Below are 25820 nucleotides of genomic sequence, written 5' to 3' on the forward strand. Positions count from 1 at the left end.
AGTACTAGGTTAGAATCACAGATCACTGCTGTAGTATTAATCCTAGTACTAGGTTAGAGTCACAGATCCCTGCTGTAGTATTAATCCTAGTACTAGGTTAGTGTCACAGATCACTGCTGTAGTATTAATCCTAGTACTAGGTTAGAGACACAAATCCCTGCTGTAGTATTCATCCTAGTACTAGGTTAGTGTCACAGATCACTGCTGTAGTATTAATTCTAGTACTAGGTTAGAGTCACAGATCACTGCTGTAGTATTAATCCTAGTACTAGGTTAGAGTCACAGATCACTGCTGTAGTATTAATCCTAGTACTAGGTTAGTGTCACAGATCACTGCTGTAGTATTAATCCTAGTACTAGGTAAGTGTCACAGATCACTGCTGTAGTATTAATCCTAGTACTAGGTTAGAGTCACAGATCTCTGCTGTAGTATTAATCCTAGTACTAGGTTAGCGTCACAGATCTCTGCTGTAGTATTAATCCTAATACTAGGTTAGTGTCACAGATCACTGCTGTAGTATTAATCCTAGTACTAGGTTAGCGTCACAGATCTCTGCTGTAGTATTAATCCTAATACTAGGTTAGTGTCACAGATCACTGCTGTAGTATTAATCCTAGTACTATGTTAGTGTCACAGATCACTGCTGTAGTATTAATCCTAGTACTAGGTTAGTGTCACAGATCACTGCTGTAGTATTAATCCTAGTACTAGGTTAGTGTCACAGATCACTGCTGTAGTATTAATCCTAGTACTAGGTTAGAGTCACAGATCCCTGCTGTAGTATTAATCCTAGTACTAGGTTAGAGTCACAGATCCCTGCTGTAGTATTAATCCCAGTACTAGGTTAGTGTCACATATCACTGCTGTAATATTAATCCTAGTACTAGGTAAGTGTCACAGATCACTGCTGTAGTATTAATCCTAGTACTAGGTTAGTGTCACAAATTACTGTTGTAGCATTAATCCTAGTACTAGGTTAGTGTCACAGATTACTGCTGTAGTATTAATCCTAGTACTAGGTTAGTGTCACAGATTACTGTTGTAGTATTAATCCTAGTACTAGGTTAGAGTCACAGATCACTGCTGTAGTATTAATCCTAGTACTAGGTTAGAGTCACAGATCACTGCTGTAGTATTAATCCTAGTACTAGGTTAGAGTCACAGATCACTGCTGTAGTATTAATCCTAGTACTAGGTTAATGTCACAGATCACTGCTGTAGTATTAATCCTAGTACTAGTTTAGTGTCACAGATCACTGCTGTAGTATTGATCCTAGTACTAGCTCAGTGTCACAGATCACTGCTGTAGTATTAATCCTAGTACTAGTTTTGTGTTACATATCACTGCTGTAGTATTAATCCTATTACTAGGTTAGAGTCACAGATCACTGCTGTAGTATTGATCCTAGTACTAGCTCAGTGTCACAGATCACTGCTGTAGTATTAATCCTAGCACTAATTTAGAGTCACAGATCACTGCTGTAGTATTAATCCTAGTACTGGGCTACTGTCACAGATCATTGCTGTAGTATTAATCCTATTACTAGTTTAGTTCCACATATCTCTCGTGTAGTATTAATCCTAGTACTAGGTTAGTGTCACAGATCACTGCTGTGGTATTAATCTGTGTACTAGTTTAGGTTCACAGAACTCTGCTGTAGTAGTAATCCTAGTACTAGTTTGGAGTCAAAGATCACTGATATAGTAGTAATCCTAGTACTAGTTAAGTGGCAATGATCACTGCTGTGGTATTAATAGAAATACTAGGATAGAGTCACAAATCACTGCTGTCATATTAATCCTAGTAGTAGTAGTATTGTGTCACAGATCACTGATGTAGTATTAATCCTAGTACTAGGTTGGTGTCACAGATCACTGCTTTAGTATTAATCCTCGTACTAGGTTAGTGTCACAGATCACTGCTTTAGTATTAATCCTCGTACTAGGTTAGTGTCACAGATCACTGCTGTAGTATTGATCCTAGTACTAGGTTAGTGTCACAGATCTCTGCTGTAGTATTAATCCCAGTACCAGGTTAGTGTCACAGATCACTGCTGTAGTATTGATCCTAGTACTAGGTTAGTGTCACAGATCTCTGCTGTAGTTTTAATCCTAGTACTAGGTAAGTGTCACATATCACTGCTGTAGTATTAATCCTAGTACTAGGTTAGTGTCACAGATCACTGTTGTAGTAGTAATCCTAGTACTAGGTTAGAGTCACAGATCACTGCTGTAGTATTAATCCTAGTACTAGGTTAGTGTCACAGATCACTGCTGTAGTATTAATACCAGTACTAGGTTAGTGTCACAGATCACTGCTGTAGTATTAATCCTAGTACTAGGTTAGAGTCACAGATCCCTGCTGTAGTATTAATCCTAGTACTAGGTTAGTGTCACAGATCACTGCTGTAGTATTAATACCAGTACTAGGTTAGTGTCACAGATCACTGCTGTAGTATTAATCCTAGTACTAGGTTAGAGTCACAGATCACTGCTGTAGTATTAATCCTAGTACTAGGTTAGTGTCACAGATCACTGCTGTAGTATTAATACCAGTACTAGGTTAGTGTCACAGATCACTGCTGTAGTATTAATCCTAGTACTAGGTTAGAGTCACAGATCCCTGCTGTAGTATTAATCCTAGTACTAGGTTAGTGTCACAGATCACTGCTGTAGTATTAATACCAGTACTAGGTTAGTGTCACAGATCACTGCTGTAGTATTAATCCTAGTACTAGGTTAGAGTCACAGATCACTGCTGTAGTATTAATCCTAGTACTAGGTTAGTGTCACAGATCACTGCTGTAGTATTAATACCAGTACTAGGTTAGTGTCACAGATCACTGCTGTAGTATTAATCCTAGTACTAGGTTAGAGTCACAGATCACTGCTGTAGTATTAATCCTAGTACTAGGTTAGTGTCACAGATCACTGCTGTAGTATTAATCCTAGTACTAGGTTAGTGTCACAGATCACTGCTGTAGTATTAATCCTAGTACTAGGTTAGAGTCACAGATCACTGCTGTAGTATTAATCCTAGTACTAGGTTAGTGTCACAGATCACTGCTGTAGTATTAATACCAGTACTAGGTTAGAGTCACAGATCACTGCTGTAGTATTAATCCTAGTACTAGGTTAGTGTCACAGATCTCTGCTGTAGTATTAATCCTAGTACTAGGTTAGTGTCACAGATCACTGCTGTAGTATTAATCCTAGTACTAGGTTAGTGTCACAGATCTCTGCTGTAGTATTAATCCTAGTACTAGGTTAGTGTCACAGATCACTGCTGTAGTATTAATCCTAGTACTAGGTTAGAGTCACAGATCCCTGCTGTAGTATTAATCCTAGTACTAGGTTAGAGTCACAGATCCCTGCTGTAGTATTAATCCCAGTACTAGGTTAGTGTCACATATCACTGCTGTAATATTAATCCTAGTACTAGGTAAGTGTCACAGATCACTGCTGTAGTATTAATCCTAGTACTAGGTTAGTGTCACAAATTACTGTTGTAGCATTAATCCTAGTACTAGGTTAGTGTCACAGATTACTGCTGTAGTATTAATCCTAGTACTAGGTTAGTGTCACAGATTACTGTTGTAGTATTAATCCTAGTACTAGGTTAGAGTCACAGATCACTGCTGTAGTATTAATCCTAGTACTAGGTTAGAGTCACAGATCACTGCTGTAGTATTAATCCTAGTACTAGGTTAGAGTCACAGATCACTGCTGTAGTATTAATCCTAGTACTAGGTTAATGTCACAGATCACTGCTGTAGTATTAATCCTAGTACTAGTTTAGTGTCACAGATCACTGCTGTAGTATTGATCCTAGTACTAGCTCAGTGTCACAGATCACTGCTGTAGTATTAATCCTAGTACTAGTTTTGTGTTACATATCACTGCTGTAGTATTAATCCTATTACTAGGTTAGAGTCACAGATCACTGCTGTAGTATTGATCCTAGTACTAGCTCAGTGTCACAGATCACTGCTGTAGTATTAATCCTAGCACTAATTTAGAGTCACAGATCACTGCTGTAGTATTAATCCTAGTACTGGGCTACTGTCACAGATCATTGCTGTAGTATTAATCCTATTACTAGTTTAGTTCCACATATCTCTCGTGTAGTATTAATCCTAGTACTAGGTTAGTGTCACAGATCACTGCTGTGGTATTAATCTGTGTACTAGTTTAGGTTCACAGAACTCTGCTGTAGTAGTAATCCTAGTACTAGTTTGGAGTCAAAGATCACTGATATAGTAGTAATCCTAGTACTAGTTAAGTGGCAATGATCACTGCTGTGGTATTAATAGAAATACTAGGATAGAGTCACAAATCACTGCTGTCATATTAATCCTAGTAGTAGTAGTATTGTGTCACAGATCACTGATGTAGTATTAATCCTAGTACTAGGTTGGTGTCACAGATCACTGCTTTAGTATTAATCCTCGTACTAGGTTAGTGTCACAGATCACTGCTTTAGTATTAATCCTCGTACTAGGTTAGTGTCACAGATCACTGCTGTAGTATTGATCCTAGTACTAGGTTAGTGTCACAGATCTCTGCTGTAGTATTAATCCCAGTACCAGGTTAGTGTCACAGATCACTGCTGTAGTATTGATCCTAGTACTAGGTTAGTGTCACAGATCTCTGCTGTAGTTTTAATCCTAGTACTAGGTAAGTGTCACATATCACTGCTGTAGTATTAATCCTAGTACTAGGTTAGTGTCACAGATCACTGTTGTAGTAGTAATCCTAGTACTAGGTTAGAGTCACAGATCACTGCTGTAGTATTAATCCTAGTACTAGGTTAGTGTCACAGATCACTGCTGTAGTATTAATACCAGTACTAGGTTAGTGTCACAGATCACTGCTGTAGTATTAATCCTAGTACTAGGTTAGAGTCACAGATCCCTGCTGTAGTATTAATCCTAGTACTAGGTTAGTGTCACAGATCACTGCTGTAGTATTAATACCAGTACTAGGTTAGTGTCACAGATCACTGCTGTAGTATTAATCCTAGTACTAGGTTAGAGTCACAGATCACTGCTGTAGTATTAATCCTAGTACTAGGTTAGTGTCACAGATCACTGCTGTAGTATTAATACCAGTACTAGGTTAGTGTCACAGATCACTGCTGTAGTATTAATCCTAGTACTAGGTTAGAGTCACAGATCCCTGCTGTAGTATTAATCCTAGTACTAGGTTAGTGTCACAGATCACTGCTGTAGTATTAATACCAGTACTAGGTTAGTGTCACAGATCACTGCTGTAGTATTAATCCTAGTACTAGGTTAGAGTCACAGATCACTGCTGTAGTATTAATCCTAGTACTAGGTTAGTGTCACAGATCACTGCTGTAGTATTAATACCAGTACTAGGTTAGTGTCACAGATCACTGCTGTAGTATTAATCCTAGTACTAGGTTAGAGTCACAGATCACTGCTGTAGTATTAATCCTAGTACTAGGTTAGTGTCACAGATCACTGCTGTAGTATTAATCCTAGTACTAGGTTAGTGTCACAGATCACTGCTGTAGTATTAATCCTAGTACTAGGTTAGAGTCACAGATCACTGCTGTAGTATTAATCCTAGTACTAGGTTAGTGTCACAGATCACTGCTGTAGTATTAATACCAGTACTAGGTTAGAGTCACAGATCACTGCTGTAGTATTAATCCTAGTACTAGGTTAGTGTCACAGATCTCTGCTGTAGTATTAATCCTAGTACTAGGTTAGTGTCACAGATCACTGCTGTAGTATTAATCCTAGTACTAGGTTAGTGTCACAGATCTCTGCTGTAGTATTAATCCTAGTACTAGGTTAGTGTCACAGATCACTGCTGTAGTATTAATCCTAGTACTATGTTAGTGTCACAGATCACTGCTGTAGTATTAATCCTAGTACTAGGTTAGTGTCACAGATCACTGCTGTAGTATTAATCCTAGTACTAGGTTAGTGTCACAGATCACTGCTGTAGTATTAATCCTAGTACTAGGTTAGAGTCACAGATCCCTGCTGTAGTATTAATCCTAGTACTAGGTTAGTGTCACAGATCTCTGCTGTAGTATTAATCCTAGTACTAGGTTAGTGTCACAGATCACTGCTGTAGTATTAATCCTAGTACTAGTTTAGTGTCACAGATCACTGCTGTAGTATTAATCCTAATACTAGGTTAGTGTCACAGATCTCTGCTGTAGTATTAATCCTAGTACTAGGTTAGTGTCACAGATCACTGCTGTAGTATTAATCCTAGTACTAGGTTAGTGTAACAGATCTCTGCTGTAGTATTAATCCTAGTACTAGGTTAGAGTCACAGATCACTGCTGTAGTATTAATCCTAGTACTAGTTTAGTGTCACAGATCACTGCTGTAGTATTAATCCTAGTACTAGGTTAGAATCACAGATCACTGCTGTAGTAATCCTAGCACTAGGTTAGAGTCACAGATCACTGCAGTAGTATCGATCCTAGTACAAGCTCAGTGGCACAGATCACTGCTGTAGTATTAATCCTAGTACTAGTTTTGTGTTACAGATCACTGCTGTAGTATTAATCCTAGTACTAGGTTAGAGACACAAATCCCTGCTGTAGTATTCATCCTAGTACTAGGTTAGTGTCACAGATCACTGCTGTAGTATTAATTCTAGTACTAGGTTAGAGTCACAGATCACTGCTGTAGTATTAATCCTAGTACTAGGTTAGAGTCACAGATCACTGCTGTAGTATTAATACCAGTACTAGGTTAGTGTCACAGATCACTGCTGTAGTATTAATCCCAGTACTAGGTTAGTGTCACAGATCACTGCTGTAGTATTAATCCTAGTACTAGGTAAGTGTCACAGATCACTGCTGTAGTATTAATCCTAGTACTAGGTTAGAGTCACAGATCTCTGCTGTAGTATTAATCCTAGTACTAGGTTAGAGTCACAGATCCCTGCTGTAGTATTAATCCTAGTACTAGGTTAGTGTCACAGATCACTGCTGTAGTATTAATCCTAGTACTAGGTTAGAGACACAAATCCCTGCTGTAGTATTCATCCTAGTACTAGGTTAGTGTCACAGATCACTGCTGTAGTATTAATTCTAGTACTAGGTTAGAGTCACAGATCACTGCTGTAGTATTAATCCTAGTACTAGGTTAGAGTCACAGATCACTGCTGTAGTATTAATACCAGTACTAGGTTAGTGTCACAGATCACTGCTGTAGTATTAATCCCAGTACTAGGTTAGTGTCACAGATCACTGCTGTAGTATTAATCCTAGTACTAGGTAAGTGTCACAGATCACTGCTGTAGTATTAATCCTAGTACTAGGTTAGAGTCACAGATCTCTGCTGTAGTATTAATCCTAGTACTAGGTTAGCGTCACAGATCTCTGCTGTAGTATTAATCCTAATACTAGGTTAGTGTCACAGATCACTGCTGTAGTATTAATCCTAGTACTAGGTTAGCGTCACAGATCTCTGCTGTAGTATTAATCCTAATACTAGGTTACAGTCACAGATCACTGCTGTAGTATTAATCTTAGTACTAGGTTAGAGTCACAGATCCCTGCTGTAGTATTAATCCTAGTACTAGGTTAGTGTCACAGATCACTGCTGTAGTATTAATCCTAGTACTAGGTTAGAGTCACAGATCACTGCTGTAGTACTAATCTTAGTACTAGGTTAGAGTAACAGATCCCTGCTGTAGTATTAATCCTAGTACTAGGTTAGAGTCACAGATCACTGCTGTAGTATTAATCCTAGTACTAGTTTAGTGTCACAGATCACTGATGTAGTATTAATCCTAGTACTAGGTTAGAATCACAGATCACTGCTGTAGTATTAATCCTAGTACTAGGTTAGAGTCACAGATCCCTGCTGTAGTATTAATCCTAGTACTAGGTTAGTGTCACAGATCACTGCTGTAGTATTAATCCTAGTACTAGGTTAGAGACACAAATCCCTGCTGTAGTATTCATCCTAGTACTAGGTTAGTGTCACAGATCACGGCTGTAGTATTAATTCTAGTACTAGGTTAGAGTCACAGATCACTGCTGTAGTATTAATCCTAGTACTAGGTTAGAGTCACAGATCACTGCTGTAGTATTAATACCAGTACTAGGTTAGTGTCACAGATCACTGCTGTAGTATTAATCCTAGTACTAGGTTAGTGTCACAGATCACTGCTGTAGTATTAATCCTAGTACTAGGTAAGTGTCACAGATCACTGCTGTAGTATTAATCCTAGTACTAGGTTAGAGTCACAGATCACTGCTGTAGTATTAATCCTAGTACTAGGTTAGTGTCACAGATCACTGCTGTAGTATTAATACCAGTACTAGGTTAGTGTCACAGATCACTGCTGTAGTATTAATCCTAGTACTAGGTTAGAGTCACAGATCACTGCTGTAGTATTAATCCTAGTACTAGGTTAGTGTCACAGATCACTGCTGTAGTATTAATCCTAGTACTAGGTTAGTGTCACAGATCACTGCTGTAGTATTAATCCTAGTACTAGGTTAGAGTCACAGATCACTGCTGTAGTATTAATCCTAGTACTAGGTTAGTGTCACAGATCACTGCTGTAGTATTAATACCAGTACTAGGTTAGAGTCACAGATCACTGCTGTAGTATTAATCCTAGTACTAGGTTAGTGTCACAGATCTCTGCTGTAGTATTAATCCTAGTACTAGGTTAGTGTCACAGATCACTGCTGTAGTATTAATCCTAGTACTAGGTTAGTGTCACAGATCTCTGCTGTAGTATTAATCCTAGTACTAGGTTAGTGTCACAGATCACTGCTGTAGTATTAATCCTAGTACTATGTTAGTGTCACAGATCACTGCTGTAGTATTAATCCTAGTACTAGGTTAGTGTCACAGATCACTGCTGTAGTATTAATCCTAGTACTAGGTTAGTGTCACAGATCACTGCTGTAGTATTAATCCTAGTACTAGGTTAGAGTCACAGATCCCTGCTGTAGTATTAATCCTAGTACTAGGTTAGTGTCACAGATCTCTGCTGTAGTATTAATCCTAGTACTAGGTTAGTGTCACAGATCACTGCTGTAGTATTAATCCTAGTACTAGTTTAGTGTCACAGATCACTGCTGTAGTATTAATCCTAATACTAGGTTAGTGTCACAGATCTCTGCTGTAGTATTAATCCTAGTACTAGGTTAGTGTCACAGATCACTGCTGTAGTATTAATCCTAGTACTAGGTTAGTGTAACAGATCTCTGCTGTAGTATTAATCCTAGTACTAGGTTAGAGTCACAGATCACTGCTGTAGTATTAATCCTAGTACTAGTTTAGTGTCACAGATCACTGCTGTAGTATTAATCCTAGTACTAGGTTAGAATCACAGATCACTGCTGTAGTAATCCTAGCACTAGGTTAGAGTCACAGATCACTGCAGTAGTATCGATCCTAGTACAAGCTCAGTGGCACAGATCACTGCTGTAGTATTAATCCTAGTACTAGTTTTGTGTTACAGATCACTGCTGTAGTATTAATCCTAGTACTAGGTTAGAGACACAAATCCCTGCTGTAGTATTCATCCTAGTACTAGGTTAGTGTCACAGATCACTGCTGTAGTATTAATTCTAGTACTAGGTTAGAGTCACAGATCACTGCTGTAGTATTAATCCTAGTACTAGGTTAGAGTCACAGATCACTGCTGTAGTATTAATACCAGTACTAGGTTAGTGTCACAGATCACTGCTGTAGTATTAATCCCAGTACTAGGTTAGTGTCACAGATCACTGCTGTAGTATTAATCCTAGTACTAGGTAAGTGTCACAGATCACTGCTGTAGTATTAATCCTAGTACTAGGTTAGAGTCACAGATCTCTGCTGTAGTATTAATCCTAGTACTAGGTTAGAGTCACAGATCCCTGCTGTAGTATTAATCCTAGTACTAGGTTAGTGTCACAGATCACTGCTGTAGTATTAATCCTAGTACTAGGTTAGAGACACAAATCCCTGCTGTAGTATTCATCCTAGTACTAGGTTAGTGTCACAGATCACTGCTGTAGTATTAATTCTAGTACTAGGTTAGAGTCACAGATCACTGCTGTAGTATTAATCCTAGTACTAGGTTAGAGTCACAGATCACTGCTGTAGTATTAATACCAGTACTAGGTTAGTGTCACAGATCACTGCTGTAGTATTAATCCCAGTACTAGGTTAGTGTCACAGATCACTGCTGTAGTATTAATCCTAGTACTAGGTAAGTGTCACAGATCACTGCTGTAGTATTAATCCTAGTACTAGGTTAGAGTCACAGATCTCTGCTGTAGTATTAATCCTAGTACTAGGTTAGCGTCACAGATCTCTGCTGTAGTATTAATCCTAATACTAGGTTAGTGTCACAGATCACTGCTGTAGTATTAATCCTAGTACTAGGTTAGCGTCACAGATCTCTGCTGTAGTATTAATCCTAATACTAGGTTACAGTCACAGATCACTGCTGTAGTATTAATCTTAGTACTAGGTTAGAGTCACAGATCCCTGCTGTAGTATTAATCCTAGTACTAGGTTAGTGTCACAGATCACTGCTGTAGTATTAATCCTAGTACTAGGTTAGAGTCACAGATCACTGCTGTAGTACTAATCTTAGTACTAGGTTAGAGTAACAGATCCCTGCTGTAGTATTAATCCTAGTACTAGGTTAGAGTCACAGATCACTGCTGTAGTATTAATCCTAGTACTAGTTTAGTGTCACAGATCACTGATGTAGTATTAATCCTAGTACTAGGTTAGAATCACAGATCACTGCTGTAGTATTAATCCTAGTACTAGGTTAGAGTCACAGATCCCTGCTGTAGTATTAATCCTAGTACTAGGTTAGTGTCACAGATCACTGCTGTAGTATTAATCCTAGTACTAGGTTAGAGACACAAATCCCTGCTGTAGTATTCATCCTAGTACTAGGTTAGTGTCACAGATCACGGCTGTAGTATTAATTCTAGTACTAGGTTAGAGTCACAGATCACTGCTGTAGTATTAATCCTAGTACTAGGTTAGAGTCACAGATCACTGCTGTAGTATTAATACCAGTACTAGGTTAGTGTCACAGATCACTGCTGTAGTATTAATCCTAGTACTAGGTTAGTGTCACAGATCACTGCTGTAGTATTAATCCTAGTACTAGGTAAGTGTCACAGATCACTGCTGTAGTATTAATCCTAGTACTAGGTTAGAGTCACAGATCTCTGCTGTAGTATTAATCCTAGTACTAGGTTAGCGTCACAGATCTCTGCTGTAGTATTAATCCTAATACTAGGTTAGTGTCACAGATCACTGCTGTAGTATTAATCCTAGTACTAGGTTAGCGTCACAGATCTCTGCTGTAGTATTAATCCTAATACTAGGTTAGTGTCACAGATCACTGCTGTAGTATTAATCCTAGTACTATGTTAGTGTCACAGATCACTGCTGTAGTATTAATCCTAGTACTAGGTAAGTGTCACAGATCACTGCTGTAGTATTAATCCTAGTACTAGGTTAGAGTCACAGATCCCTGCTGTAGTATTAATCCTAGTACTAGGTTAGTGTCACAGATCACTGCTGTAGTATTAATCCTAGTACTAGGTTAGTGTCACAGATCACTGCTGTAGTATTAATCCTAGTACTAGGTTAGAGTCACAGATCCCTGCTGTAGTATTAATCCTAGTACTAGGTTAGAGTCACAGATCCCTGCTGTAGTATTAATCCCAGTACTAGGTTAGTGTCACATATCACTGCTGTAATATTAATCCTAGTACTAGGTAAGTGTCACATATCACTGCTGTAGTATTTATCCTATTACTAGGTAAGTGTCACAGATCTCTGCTGTAGTATTAATCCTAATACTAGGTTAGTGTCACAGATCACTGCTGTAGTATTAATCCTAGTACTATGTTAGTGTCACAGATCACTGATGTAGTATTAATCCTAGTACTAGGTTAGTGTCACAGATCACTGCTGTAGTATTAATCCTAGTACTAGGTTAGTGTCACAGATCACTGCTGTAGTATTAATCCTAGTACTAGGTTAGAGTCACAGATCCCTGCTGTAGTATTAATCCTAGTACTAGGTTAGAGTCACAGATCCCTGCTGTAGTATTAATCCCAGTACTAGGTTAGTGTCACATATCACTGCTGTAATATTAATCCTAGTACTAGGTAAGTGTCACAGATCACTGCTGTAGTATTAATCCTAGTACTAGGTTAGTGTCACAAATTACTGTTGTAGCATTAATCCTAGTACTAGGTTAGTGTCACAGATTACTGCTGTAGTATTAATCCTAGTACTAGGTTAGTGTCACAGATTACTGTTGTAGTATTAATCCTAGTACTAGGTTAGAGTCACAGATCACTGCTGTAGTATTAATCCTAGTACTAGGTTAGAGTCACAGATCACTGCTGTAGTATTAATCCTAGTACTAGGTTAGAGTCACAGATCACTGCTGTAGTATTAATCCTAGTACTAGGTTAATGTCACAGATCACTGCTGTAGTATTAATCCTAGTACTAGTTTAGTGTCACAGATCACTGCTGTAGTATTGATCCTAGTACTAGCTCAGTGTCACAGATCACTGCTGTAGTATCAATCCTAGTACTAGTTTTGTGTTACATATCACTGCTGTAGTATTAATCCTATTACTAGGTTAGAGTCACAGATCACTGCTGTAGTATTGATCCTAGTACTAGCTCAGTGTCACAGATCACTGCTGTAGTATTAATCCTAGCACTAATTTAGAGTCACAGATCACTGCTGTAGTATTAATCCTAGTACTGGGCTACTGTCACAGATCATTGCTGTAGTATTAATCCTATTACTAGTTTAGTTCCACATATCTCTCGTGTAGTATTAATCCTAGTACTAGGTTAGTGTCACAGATCACTGCTGTGGTATTAATCTGTGTACTAGTTTAGGTTCACAGAACTCTGCTGTAGTAGTAATCCTAGTACTAGTTTGGAGTCAAAGATCACTGATATAGTAGTAATCCTAGTACTAGTTAAGTGGCAATGATCACTGCTGTGGTATTAATAGAAATACTAGGATAGAGTCACAAATCACTGCTGTCATATTAATCCTAGTAGTAGTAGTATTGTGTCACAGATCACTGATGTAGTATTAATCCTAGTACTAGGTTGGTGTCACAGATCACTGCTTTAGTATTAATCCTCGTACTAGGTTAGTGTCACAGATCACTGCTTTAGTATTAATCCTCGTACTAGGTTAGTGTCACAGATCACTGCTGTAGTATTGATCCTAGTACTAGGTTAGTGTCACAGATCTCTGCTGTAGTATTAATCCCAGTACCAGGTTAGTGTCACAGATCACTGCTGTAGTATTGATCCTAGTACTAGGTTAGTGTCACAGATCTCTGCTGTAGTTTTAATCCTAGTACTAGGTAAGTGTCACATATCACTGCTGTAGTATTAATCCTAGTACTAGGTTAGTGTCACAGATCACTGTTGTAGTAGTAATCCTAGTACTAGGTTAGAGTCACAGATCACTGCTGTAGTATTAATCCTAGTACTAGGTTAGTGTCACAGATCACTGCTGTAGTATTAATACCAGTACTAGGTTAGTGTCACAGATCACTGCTGTAGTATTAATCCTAGTACTAGGTTAGAGTCACAGATCCCTGCTGTAGTATTAATCCTAGTACTAGGTTAGTGTCACAGATCACTGCTGTAGTATTAATACCAGTACTAGGTTAGTGTCACAGATCACTGCTGTAGTATTAATCCTAGTACTAGGTTAGAGTCACAGATCACTGCTGTAGTATTAATCCTAGTACTAGGTTAGTGTCACAGATCACTGCTGTAGTATTAATACCAGTACTAGGTTAGTGTCACAGATCACTGCTGTAGTATTAATCCTAGTACTAGGTTAGAGTCACAGATCCCTGCTGTAGTATTAATCCTAGTACTAGGTTAGTGTCACAGATCACTGCTGTAGTATTAATACCAGTACTAGGTTAGTGTCACAGATCACTGCTGTAGTATTAATCCTAGTACTAGGTTAGAGTCACAGATCACTGCTGTAGTATTAATCCTAGTACTAGGTTAGTGTCACAGATCACTGCTGTAGTATTAATACCAGTACTAGGTTAGTGTCACAGATCACTGCTGTAGTATTAATCCTAGTACTAGGTTAGAGTCACAGATCACTGCTGTAGTATTAATCCTAGTACTAGGTTAGTGTCACAGATCACTGCTGTAGTATTAATCCTAGTACTAGGTTAGTGTCACAGATCACTGCTGTAGTATTAATCCTAGTACTAGGTTAGTGTCACAGATCACTGCTGTAGTATTAATACCAGTACTAGGTTAGAGTCACAGATCACTGCTGTAGTATTAATCCTAGTACTAGGTTAGTGTCACAGATCTCTGCTGTAGTATTAATCCTAGTACTAGGTTAGTGTCACAGATCACTGCTGTAGTATTAATCCTAGTATTAGGTTAGTGTCACAGATCTCTGCTGTAGTATTAATCCTAGTACTAGGTTAGTGTCACAGATCACTGCTGTAGTATTAATCCTAGTACTATGTTAGTGTCACAGATCACTGCTGTAGTATTAATCCTAGTACTAGGTTAGTGTCACAGATCACTGCTGTAGTATTAATCCTAGTACTAGGTTAGTGTCACAGATCACTGCTGTAGTATTAATCCTAGTACTAGGTTAGAGTCACAGATCCCTGCTGTAGTATTAATCCTAGTACTAGGTTAGTGTCACAGATCTCTGCTGTAGTATTAATCCTAGTACTAGGTTAGTGTCACAGATCACTGCTGTAGTATTAATCCTAGTACTAGTTTAGTGTCACAGATCACTGCTGTAGTATTAATCCTAATACTAGGTTAGTGTCACAGATCTCTGCTGTAGTATTAATCCTAGTACTAGGTTAGTGTCACAGATCACTGCTGTAGTATTAATCCTAGTACTAGGTTAGTGTAACAGATCTCTGCTGTAGTATTAATCCTAGTACTAGGTTAGAGTCACAGATCACTGCTGTAGTATTAATCCTAGTACTAGTTTAGTGTCACAGATCACTGCTGTAGTATTAATCCTAGTACTAGGTTAGAATCACAGATCACTGCTGTAGTAATCCTAGCACTAGGTTAGAGTCACAGATCACTGCAGTAGTATCGATCCTAGTACAAGCTCAGTGGCACAGATCACTGCTGTAGTATTAATCCTAGTACTAGTTTTGTGTTACAGATCACTGCTGTAGTATTAATCCTAGTACTAGGTTAGAGACACAAATCCCTGCTGTAGTATTCATCCTAGTACTAGGTTAGTGTCACAGATCACTGCTGTAGTATTAATTCTAGTACTAGGTTAGAGTCACAGATCACTGCTGTAGTATTAATCCTAGTACTAGGTTAGAGTCACAGATCACTGCTGTAGTATTAATACCAGTACTAGGTTAGTGTCACAGATCACTGCTGTAGTATTAATCCCAGTACTAGGTTAGTGTCACAGATCACTGCTGTAGTATTAATCCTAGTACTAGGTAAGTGTCACAGATCACTGCTGTAGTATTAATCCTAGTACTAGGTTAGAGTCACAGATCTCTGCTGTAGTATTAATCCTAGTACTAGGTTAGAGTCACAGATCCCTGCTGTAGTATTAATCCTAGTACTAGGTTAGTGTCACAGATCACTGCTGTAGTATTAATCCTAGTACTAGGTTAGAGACACAAATCCCTGCTGTAGTATTCATCCTAGTACTAGGTTAGTGTCACAGATCACTGCTGTAGTATTAATTCTAGTACTAGGTTAGAGTCACAGATCACTGCTGTAGTATTAATCCTAGTACTAGGTTAGAGTCACAGATCACTGCTGTAGTATTAATACCAGTACTAGGTTAGTGTCACAGATCACTGCTGTAGTATTAATCCCAGTACTAGGTTAGTGTCACAGATCACTGCTGTAGTATTAATCCTAGTACTAGGTAAGTGTCACAGATCACTGCTGTAGTATTAATCCTAGTACTAGGTTAGAGTCACAGATCTCTGCTGTAGTATTAATCCTAGTACTAGGTTAGCGTCACAGATCTCTGCTGTAGTATTAATCCTAATACTAGGTTAGTGTCACAGATCACTGCTGTAGTATTAATCCTAGTACTAGGTTAGCGTCACAGATCTCTGCTGTAGTATTAATCCTAATACTAGGTTACAGTCACAGATCACTGCTGTAGTATTAATCTTAGTACTAGGTTAGAGTCACAGATCCCTGCTGTAGTATTAATCCTAGTACTAGGTTAGTGTCACAGATCACTGCTGTAGTATTAATCCTAGTACTAGGTTAGAGTCACAGATCACTGCTGTAGTACTAATCTTAGTACTAGGTTAGAGTAACAGATCCCTGCTGTAGTATTAATCCTAGTACTAGGTTAGAGTCACAGATCACTGCTGTAGTATTAATCCTAGTACTAGTTTAGTGTCACAGATCACTGATGTAGTATTAATCCTAGTACTAGGTTAGAATCACAGATCACTGCTGTAGTATTAATCCTAGTACTAGGTTAGAGTCACAGATCCCTGCTGTAGTATTAATCCTAGTACTAGGTTAGTGTCACAGATCACTGCTGTAGTATTAATCCTAGTACTAGGTTAGAGACACAAATCCCTGCTGTAGTATTCATCCTAGTACTAGGTTAGTGTCACAGATCACGGCTGTAGTATTAATTCTAGTACTAGGTTAGAGTCACAGATCACTGCTGTAGTATTAATCCTAGTACTAGGTTAGAGTCACAGATCACTGCTGTAGTATTAATACCAGTACTAGGTTAGTGTCACAGATCACTGCTGTAGTATTAATCCTAGTACTAGGTTAGTGTCACAGATCACTGCTGTAGTATTAATCCTAGTACTAGGTAAGTGTCACAGATCACTGCTGTAGTATTAATCCTAGTACTAGGTTAGAGTCACAGATCTCTGCTGTAGTATTAATCCTAGTACTAGGTTAGCGTCACAGATCTCTGCTGTAGTATTAATCCTAATACTAGGTTAGTGTCACAGATCACTGCTGTAGTATTAATCCTAGTACTAGGTTAGCGTCACAGATCTCTGCTGTAGTATTAATCCTAATACTAGGTTAGTGTCACAGATCACTGCTGTAGTATTAATCCTAGTACTATGTTAGTGTCACAGATCACTGCTGTAGTATTAATCCTAGTACTAGGTAAGTGTCACAGATCACTGCTGTAGTATTAATCCTAGTACTAGGTTAGAGTCACAGATCCCTGCTGTAGTATTAATCCTAGTACTAGGTTAGTGTCACAGATCACTGCTGTAGTATTAATCCTAGTACTAGGTTAGTGTCACAGATCACTGCTGTAGTATTAATCCTAGTACTAGGTTAGAGTCACAGATCCCTGCTGTAGTATTAATCCTAGTACTAGGTTAGAGTCACAGATCCCTGCTGTAGTATTAATCCCAGTACTAGGTTAGTGTCACATATCACTGCTGTAATATTAATCCTAGTACTAGGTAAGTGTCACATATCACTGCTGTAGTATTTATCCTATTACTAGGTAAGTGTCACAGATCTCTGCTGTAGTATTAATCCTAATACTAGGTTAGTGTCACAGATCACTGCTGTAGTATTAATCCTAGTACTATGTTAGTGTCACAGATCACTGATGTAGTATTAATCCTAGTACTAGGTTAGTGTCACAGATCACTGCTGTAGTATTAATCCTAGTACTAGGTTAGTGTCACAGATCACTGCTGTAGTATTAATCCTAGTACTAGGTTAGAGTCACAGATCCCTGCTGTAGTATTAATCCTAGTACTAGGTTAGAGTCACAGATCCCTGCTGTAGTATTAATCCCAGTACTAGGTTAGTGTCACATATCACTGCTGTAATATTAATCCTAGTACTAGGTAAGTGTCACAGATCACTGCTGTAGTATTAATCCTAGTACTAGGTTAGTGTCACAAATTACTGTTGTAGCATTAATCCTAGTACTAGGTTAGTGTCACAGATTACTGCTGTAGTATTAATCCTAGTACTAGGTTAGTGTCACAGATTACTGTTGTAGTATTAATCCTAGTACTAGGTTAGAGTCACAGATCACTGCTGTAGTATTAATCCTAGTACTAGGTTAGAGTCACAGATCACTGCTGTAGTATTAATCCTAGTACTAGGTTAGAGTCACAGATCACTGCTGTAGTATTAATCCTAGTACTAGGTTAATGTCACAGATCACTGCTGTAGTATTAATCCTAGTACTAGTTTAGTGTCACAGATCACTGCTGTAGTATTGATCCTAGTACTAGCTCAGTGTCACAGATCACTGCTGTAGTATTAATCCTAGTACTAGTTTTGTGTTACATATCACTGCTGTAGTATTAATCCTATTACTAGGTTAGAGTCACAGATCACTGCTGTAGTATTGATCCTAGTACTAGCTCAGTGTCACAGATCACTGCTGTAGTATTAATCCTAGCACTAATTTAGAGTCACAGATCACTGCTGTAGTATTAATCCTAGTACTGGGCTACTGTCACAGATCATTGCTGTAGTATTAATCCTATTACTAGTTTAGTTCCACATATCTCTCGTGTAGTATTAATCCTAGTACTAGGTTAGTGTCACAGATCACTGCTGTGGTATTAATCTGTGTACTAGTTTAGGTTCACAGAACTCTGCTGTAGTAGTAATCCTAGTACTAGTTTGGAGTCAAAGATCACTGATATAGTAGTAATCCTAGTACTAGTTAAGTGGCAATGATCACTGCTGTGGTATTAATAGAAATACTAGGATAGAGTCACAAATCACTGCTGTCATATTAATCCTAGTAGTAGTAGTATTGTGTCACAGATCACTGATGTAGTATTAATCCTAGTACTAGGTTGGTGTCACAGATCACTGCTTTAGTATTAATCCTCGTACTAGGTTAGTGTCACAGATCACTGCTTTAGTATTAATCCTCGTACTAGGTTAGTGTCACAGATCACTGCTGTAGTATTGATCCTAGTACTAGGTTAGTGTCACAGATCTCTGCTGTAGTATTAATCCCAGTACCAGGTTAGTGTCACAGATCACTGCTGTAGTATTGATCCTAGTACTAGGTTAGTGTCACAGATCTCTGCTGTAGTTTTAATCCTAGTACTAGGTAAGTGTCACATATCACTGCTGTAGTATTAATCCTAGTACTAGGTTAGTGTCACAGATCACTGTTGTAGTAGTAATCCTAGTACTAGGTTAGAGTCACAGATCACTGCTGTAGTATTAATCCTAGTACTAGGTTAGTGTCACAGATCACTGCTGTAGTATTAATACCAGTACTAGGTTAGTGTCACAGATCACTGCTGTAGTATTAATCCTAGTACTAGGTTAGAGTCACAGATCCCTGCTGTAGTATTAATCCTAGTACTAGGTTAGTGTCACAGATCACTGCTGTAGTATTAATACCAGTACTAGGTTAGTGTCACAGATCACTGCTGTAGTATTAATCCTAGTACTAGGTTAGAGTCACAGATCACTGCTGTAGTATTAATCCTAGTACTAGGTTAGTGTCACAGATCACTGCTGTAGTATTAATACCAGTACTAGGTTAGTGTCACAGATCACTGCTGTAGTATTAATCCTAGTACTAGGTTAGAGTCACAGATCCCGCTGTAGTATTAATCCTAGTACTAGGTTAGTGTCACAGATCACTGCTGTAGTATTAATACCAGTACTAGGTTAGTGTCACAGATCACTGCTGTAGTATTAATCCTAGTACTAGGTTAGAGTCACAGATCACTGCTGTAGTATTAATCCTAGTACTAGGTTAGTGTCACAGATCACTGCTGTAGTATTAATACCAGTACTAGGTTAGTGTCACAGATCACTGCTGTAGTATTAATCCTAGTACTAGGTTAGAGTCACAGATCACTGCTGTAGTATTAATCCTAGTACTAGGTTAGTGTCACAGATCACTGCTGTAGTATTAATCCTAGTACTAGGTTAGTGTCACAGATCACTGCTGTAGTATTAATCCTAGTACTAGGTTAGAGTCACAGATCACTGCTGTAGTATTAATCCTAGTACTAGGTTAGTGTCACAGATCACTGCTGTAGTATTAATACCAGTACTAGGTTAGAGTCACAGATCACTGCTGTAGTATTAATCCTAGTACTAGGTTAGTGTCACAGATCTCTGCTGTAGTATTAATCCTAGTACTAGGTTAGTGTCACAGATCACTGCTGTAGTATTAATCCTAGTACTAGGTTAGTGTCACAGATCTCTGCTGTAGTATTAATCCTAGTACTAGGTTAGTGTCACAGATCACTGCTGTAGTATTAATCCTAGTACTATGTTAGTGTCACAGATCACTGCTGTAGTATTAATCCTAGTACTAGGTTAGTGTCACAGATCACTGCTGTAGTATTAATCCTAGTACTAGGTTAGTGTCACAGATCACTGCTGTAGTATTAATCCTAGTACTAGGTTAGAGTCACAGATCCCTGCTGTAGTATTAATCCTAGTACTAGGTTAGTGTCACAGATCTCTGCTGTAGTATTAATCCTAGTACTAGGTTAGTGTCACAGATCACTGCTGTAGTATTAATCCTAGTACTAGTTTAGTGTCACAGATCACTGCTGTAGTATTAATCCTAATACTAGGTTAGTGTCACAGATCTCTGCTGTAGTATTAATCCTAGTACTAGGTTAGTGTCACAGATCACTGCTGTAGTATTAATCCTAGTACTAGGTTAGTGTAACAGATCTCTGCTGTAGTATTAATCCTAGTACTAGGTTAGAGTCACAGATCACTGCTGTAGTATTAATCCTAGTACTAGTTTAGTGTCACAGATCACTGCTGTAGTATTAATCCTAGTACTAGGTTAGAATCACAGATCACTGCTGTAGTAATCCTAGCACTAGGTTAGAGTCACAGATCACTGCAGTAGTATCGATCCTAGTACAAGCTCAGTGGCACAGATCACTGCTGTAGTATTAATCCTAGTACTAGTTTTGTGTTACAGATCACTGCTGTAGTATTAATCCTAGTACTAGGTTAGAGACACAAATCCCTGCTGTAGTATTCATCCTAGTACTAGGTTAGTGTCACAGATCACTGCTGTAGTATTAATTCTAGTACTAGGTTAGAGTCACAGATCACTGCTGTAGTATTAATCCTAGTACTAGGTTAGAGTCACAGATCACTGCTGTAGTATTAATACCAGTACTAGGTTAGTGTCACAGATCACTGCTGTAGTATTAATCCCAGTACTAGGTTAGTGTCACAGATCACTGCTGTAGTATTAATCCTAGTACTAGGTAAGTGTCACAGATCACTGCTGTAGTATTAATCCTAGTACTAGGTTAGAGTCACAGATCTCTGCTGTAGTATTAATCCTAGTACTAGGTTAGAGTCACAGATCCCTGCTGTAGTATTAATCCTAGTACTAGGTTAGTGTCACAGATCACTGCTGTAGTATTAATCCTAGTACTAGGTTAGAGACACAAATCCCTGCTGTAGTATTCATCCTAGTACTAGGTTAGTGTCACAGATCACTGCTGTAGTATTAATTCTAGTACTAGGTTAGAGTCACAGATCACTGCTGTAGTATTAATCCTAGTACTAGGTTAGAGTCACAGATCACTGCTGTAGTATTAATACCAGTACTAGGTTAGTGTCACAGATCACTGCTGTAGTATTAATCCCAGTACTAGGTTAGTGTCACAGATCACTGCTGTAGTATTAATCCTAGTACTAGGTAAGTGTCACAGATCACTGCTGTAGTATTAATCCTAGTACTAGGTTAGAGTCACAGATCTCTGCTGTAGTATTAATCCTAGTACTAGGTTAGCGTCACAGATCTCTGCTGTAGTATTAATCCTAATACTAGGTTAGTGTCACAGATCACTGCTGTAGTATTAATCCTAGTACTAGGTTAGCGTCACAGATCTCTGCTGTAGTATTAATCCTAATACTAGGTTACAGTCACAGATCACTGCTGTAGTATTAATCTTAGTACTAGGTTAGAGTCACAGATCCCTGCTGTAGTATTAATCCTAGTACTAGGTTAGTGTCACAGATCACTGCTGTAGTATTAATCCTAGTACTAGGTTAGAGTCACAGATCACTGCTGTAGTACTAATCTTAGTACTAGGTTAGAGTAACAGATCCCTGCTGTAGTATTAATCCTAGTACTAGGTTAGAGTCACAGATCACTGCTGTAGTATTAATCCTAGTACTAGTTTAGTGTCACAGATCACTGATGTAGTATTAATCCTAGTACTAGGTTAGAATCACAGATCACTGCTGTAGTATTAATCCTAGTACTAGGTTAGAGTCACAGATCCCTGCTGTAGTATTAATCCTAGTACTAGGTTAGTGTCACAGATCACTGCTGTAGTATTAATCCTAGTACTAGGTTAGAGACACAAATCCCTGCTGTAGTATTCATCCTAGTACTAGGTTAGTGTCACAGATCACGGCTGTAGTATTAATTCTAGTACTAGGTTAGAGTCACAGATCACTGCTGTAGTATTAATCCTAGTACTAGGTTAGAGTCACAGATCACTGCTGTAGTATTAATACCAGTACTAGGTTAGTGTCACAGATCACTGCTGTAGTATTAATCCTAGTACTAGGTTAGTGTCACAGATCACTGCTGTAGTATTAATCCTAGTACTAGGTAAGTGTCACAGATCACTGCTGTAGTATTAATCCTAGTACTAGGTTAGAGTCACAGATCTCTGCTGTAGTATTAATCCTAGTACTAGGTTAGCGTCACAGATCTCTGCTGTAGTATTAATCCTAATACTAGGTTAGTGTCACAGATCACTGCTGTAGTATTAATCCTAGTACTAGGTTAGCGTCACAGATCTCTGCTGTAGTATTAATCCTAATACTAGGTTAGTGTCACAGATCACTGCTGTAGTATTAATCCTAGTACTATGTTAGTGTCACAGATCACTGCTGTAGTATTAATCCTAGTACTAGGTAAGTGTCACAGATCACTGCTGTAGTATTAATCCTAGTACTAGGTTAGAGTCACAGATCCCTGCTGTAGTATTAATCCTAGTACTAGGTTAGTGTCACAGATCACTGCTGTAGTATTAATCCTAGTACTAGGTTAGTGTCACAGATCACTGCTGTAGTATTAATCCTAGTACTAGGTTAGAGTCACAGATCCCTGCTGTAGTATTAATCCTAGTACTAGGTTAGAGTCACAGATCCCTGCTGTAGTATTAATCCCAGTACTAGGTTAGTGTCACATATCACTGCTGTAATATTAATCCTAGTACTAGGTAAGTGTCACATATCACTGCTGTAGTATTTATCCTATTACTAGGTAAGTGTCACAGATCTCTACTGTAATTTTAATCCTAGTACTAGGTAAGTGTCACAGATCACTGCTGTAGTATTAATCCTAGTACTAGGTTAGTGTCACAGATCACTGCTGTAGTATTTATCCTAGTACTAGGTTAGTGTCACAGATCTCTGCTGTAGTATTAATCCTAGTACTAGGTAAGTGTCACAGATCACTGCTGTAGTATTAATCCTAGTACTAGGTTAGCGTCACAGATCTATGCTGTAGTATTAATCCTAGTACTAGTTTAGTGGCAATGATCACTGCTGTGGTATTAATAGAAATACTAGGATAGAGTCACAAATCACTGCTGTAGTATTAATCCTAGTAGTAGTAGTATTGTGTCACAGATCACTGATGTAGTATTAATCCTAGTACTAGGTTGGTGTCACAGATCACTGCTTTAGTATTAATCCTCGTACTAGGTTAGTGTCACAGATCACTGCAGTAGTATTGATCCTAGTACTAGGTTAGTGTCACAGATCTCTGCTGTAGTATTAATCCCAGTACTAGGTTAGTGTCACAGATCACTGCTGTAGTATTGATCCTAGTACTAGGTTAGTGTCACAGATCTCTGCTGTAGTTTTAATCCTAGTACTAGGTAAGTGTCACATATCACTGCTGTAGTATTAATCCTAGTACTAGGTTAGTGTCACAGATCACTGTTGTAGTAGTAATCCTAGTACTAGGTTAGAGTCACAGATCACTGCTGTAGTATTAATCCTAGTACTAGGTTAGTGTCACAGATCACTGCTGTAGTATTAATCCTAGTACTAGGTTAGTGTCACAGATCACTGCTGTAGTATTAATCTCAGTACTAGGTTAGTGTCACAGATCTCTGCTGTAGTAGTAATCCCAGTACTAGGTTAGTGTCACAGATCACTGCTGTAGTATTAATCCTAGTACTAGGTTAGTGTCACAGATCACTGCTGTAGTATTGATCCCAGTACTAGGTTAGTGTCACAGATCACTGCTGTAGTATTAATCCTAGTACTAGGTTAGTGTCACAGATCACTGCTGTAGTATTGATCCTAGTACTAGGTTAGTGTCACAGATCTATGCTGTAGTATTAATCCTAGTACTAGGTAAGTGTCACAGATCACTGCTGTAGTATTAATCCTAGTACTAGGTTAGTGTCACAGATCACTGTTGTAGTAGTAATCCTAGTACTAGGTTAGAGTCACAGATCACTGCTGTAGTATTAATCCTAATACTAGCTCAGTGTCACAGATCACTGCTGTAGTATTAATCCTACTACTAGGTTAGTGTCACAGATCACTGCTGTAGTATTAATCCTAGTACTAGGTTAGTGTCACAGATCACTGCTGTAGTATTAATCCTTGTACGAGGTTAGTGTCACAGATCACTGCTGTAGTATTAATCCTAGTACTAGGTTAGTGTCACAGATCACTGCTGTAGTATTAATCCTAGTACTAGGTTAGTGTCACAAATTACTGTTGTAGTATTAATCCTGGTACTAGGTTAGAGTCACAGATCATTGCTGTAGTGTTAATCCTAGTACTAGGTTAGAGTCACAGATCACTGCTGTGGTATTAATAGAAATACTAGGATAGAGTCACAAATCACTGCTGTAGTATTAATCCTAGTAGTAGTAGTATTGTGTCACAGATCACTGATGTAGTATTAATCCTAGTACTAGGTTGGTGTCACAGATCACTGCTTTAGTATTAATCCTCGTACTAGGTTAGTGTCACAGATCACTGCAGTAGTATTGATCCTAGTACTAGGTTAGTGTCACAGATCTCTGCTGTAGTATTAATCCCAGTACTAGGTTAGTGTCACAGATCACTGCTGTAGTATTGATCCTAGTACTAGGTTAGTGTCACAGATCTCTGCTGTAGTTTTAATCCTAGTACTAGGTAAGTGTCACATATCACTGCTGTAGTTTTAATCCTAGTACTAGGTTAGTGTCACAGATCACTGTTGTAGTAGTAATCCTAGTACTAGGTTAGAGTCACAGATCACTGCTGTAGTATTAATCCTAGTACTAGGTTAGTGTCACAGATCACTGCTGTAGTATTAATCCTAGTACTAGGTTAGTGTCACAGATCACTGCTGTAGTATTAATCTCAGTACTAGGTTAGTGTCACAGATCTCTGCTGTAGTAGTAATCCCAGTACTAGGTTAGTGTCACAGATCACTGCTGTAGTATTAATCCTAGTACTAGGTTAGTGTCACAGATCACTGCTGTAGTATTGATCCCAGTACTAGGTTAGTGTCACAGATCACTGCTGTAGTATTAATCCTAGTACTAGGTTAGTGTCACAGATCACTGCTGTAGTATTGATCCTAGTACTAGGTTAGTGTCACAGATCTATGCTGTAGTATTAATCCTAGTACTAGGTAAGTGTCACAGATCACTGCTGTAGTATTAATCCTAGTACTAGGTTAGTGTCACAGATCACTGTTGTAGTAGTAATCCTAGTACTAGGTTAGAGTCACAGATCACTGCTGTAGTATTAATCCTAATACTAGCTCAGTGTCACAGATCACTGCTG

Source organism: Pelobates fuscus, chromosome 13 (assembly GCF_036172605.1).
Source record: "Pelobates fuscus isolate aPelFus1 chromosome 13, aPelFus1.pri, whole genome shotgun sequence".
Lineage (NCBI taxonomy): Eukaryota > Metazoa > Chordata > Amphibia > Anura > Pelobatidae > Pelobates > Pelobates fuscus.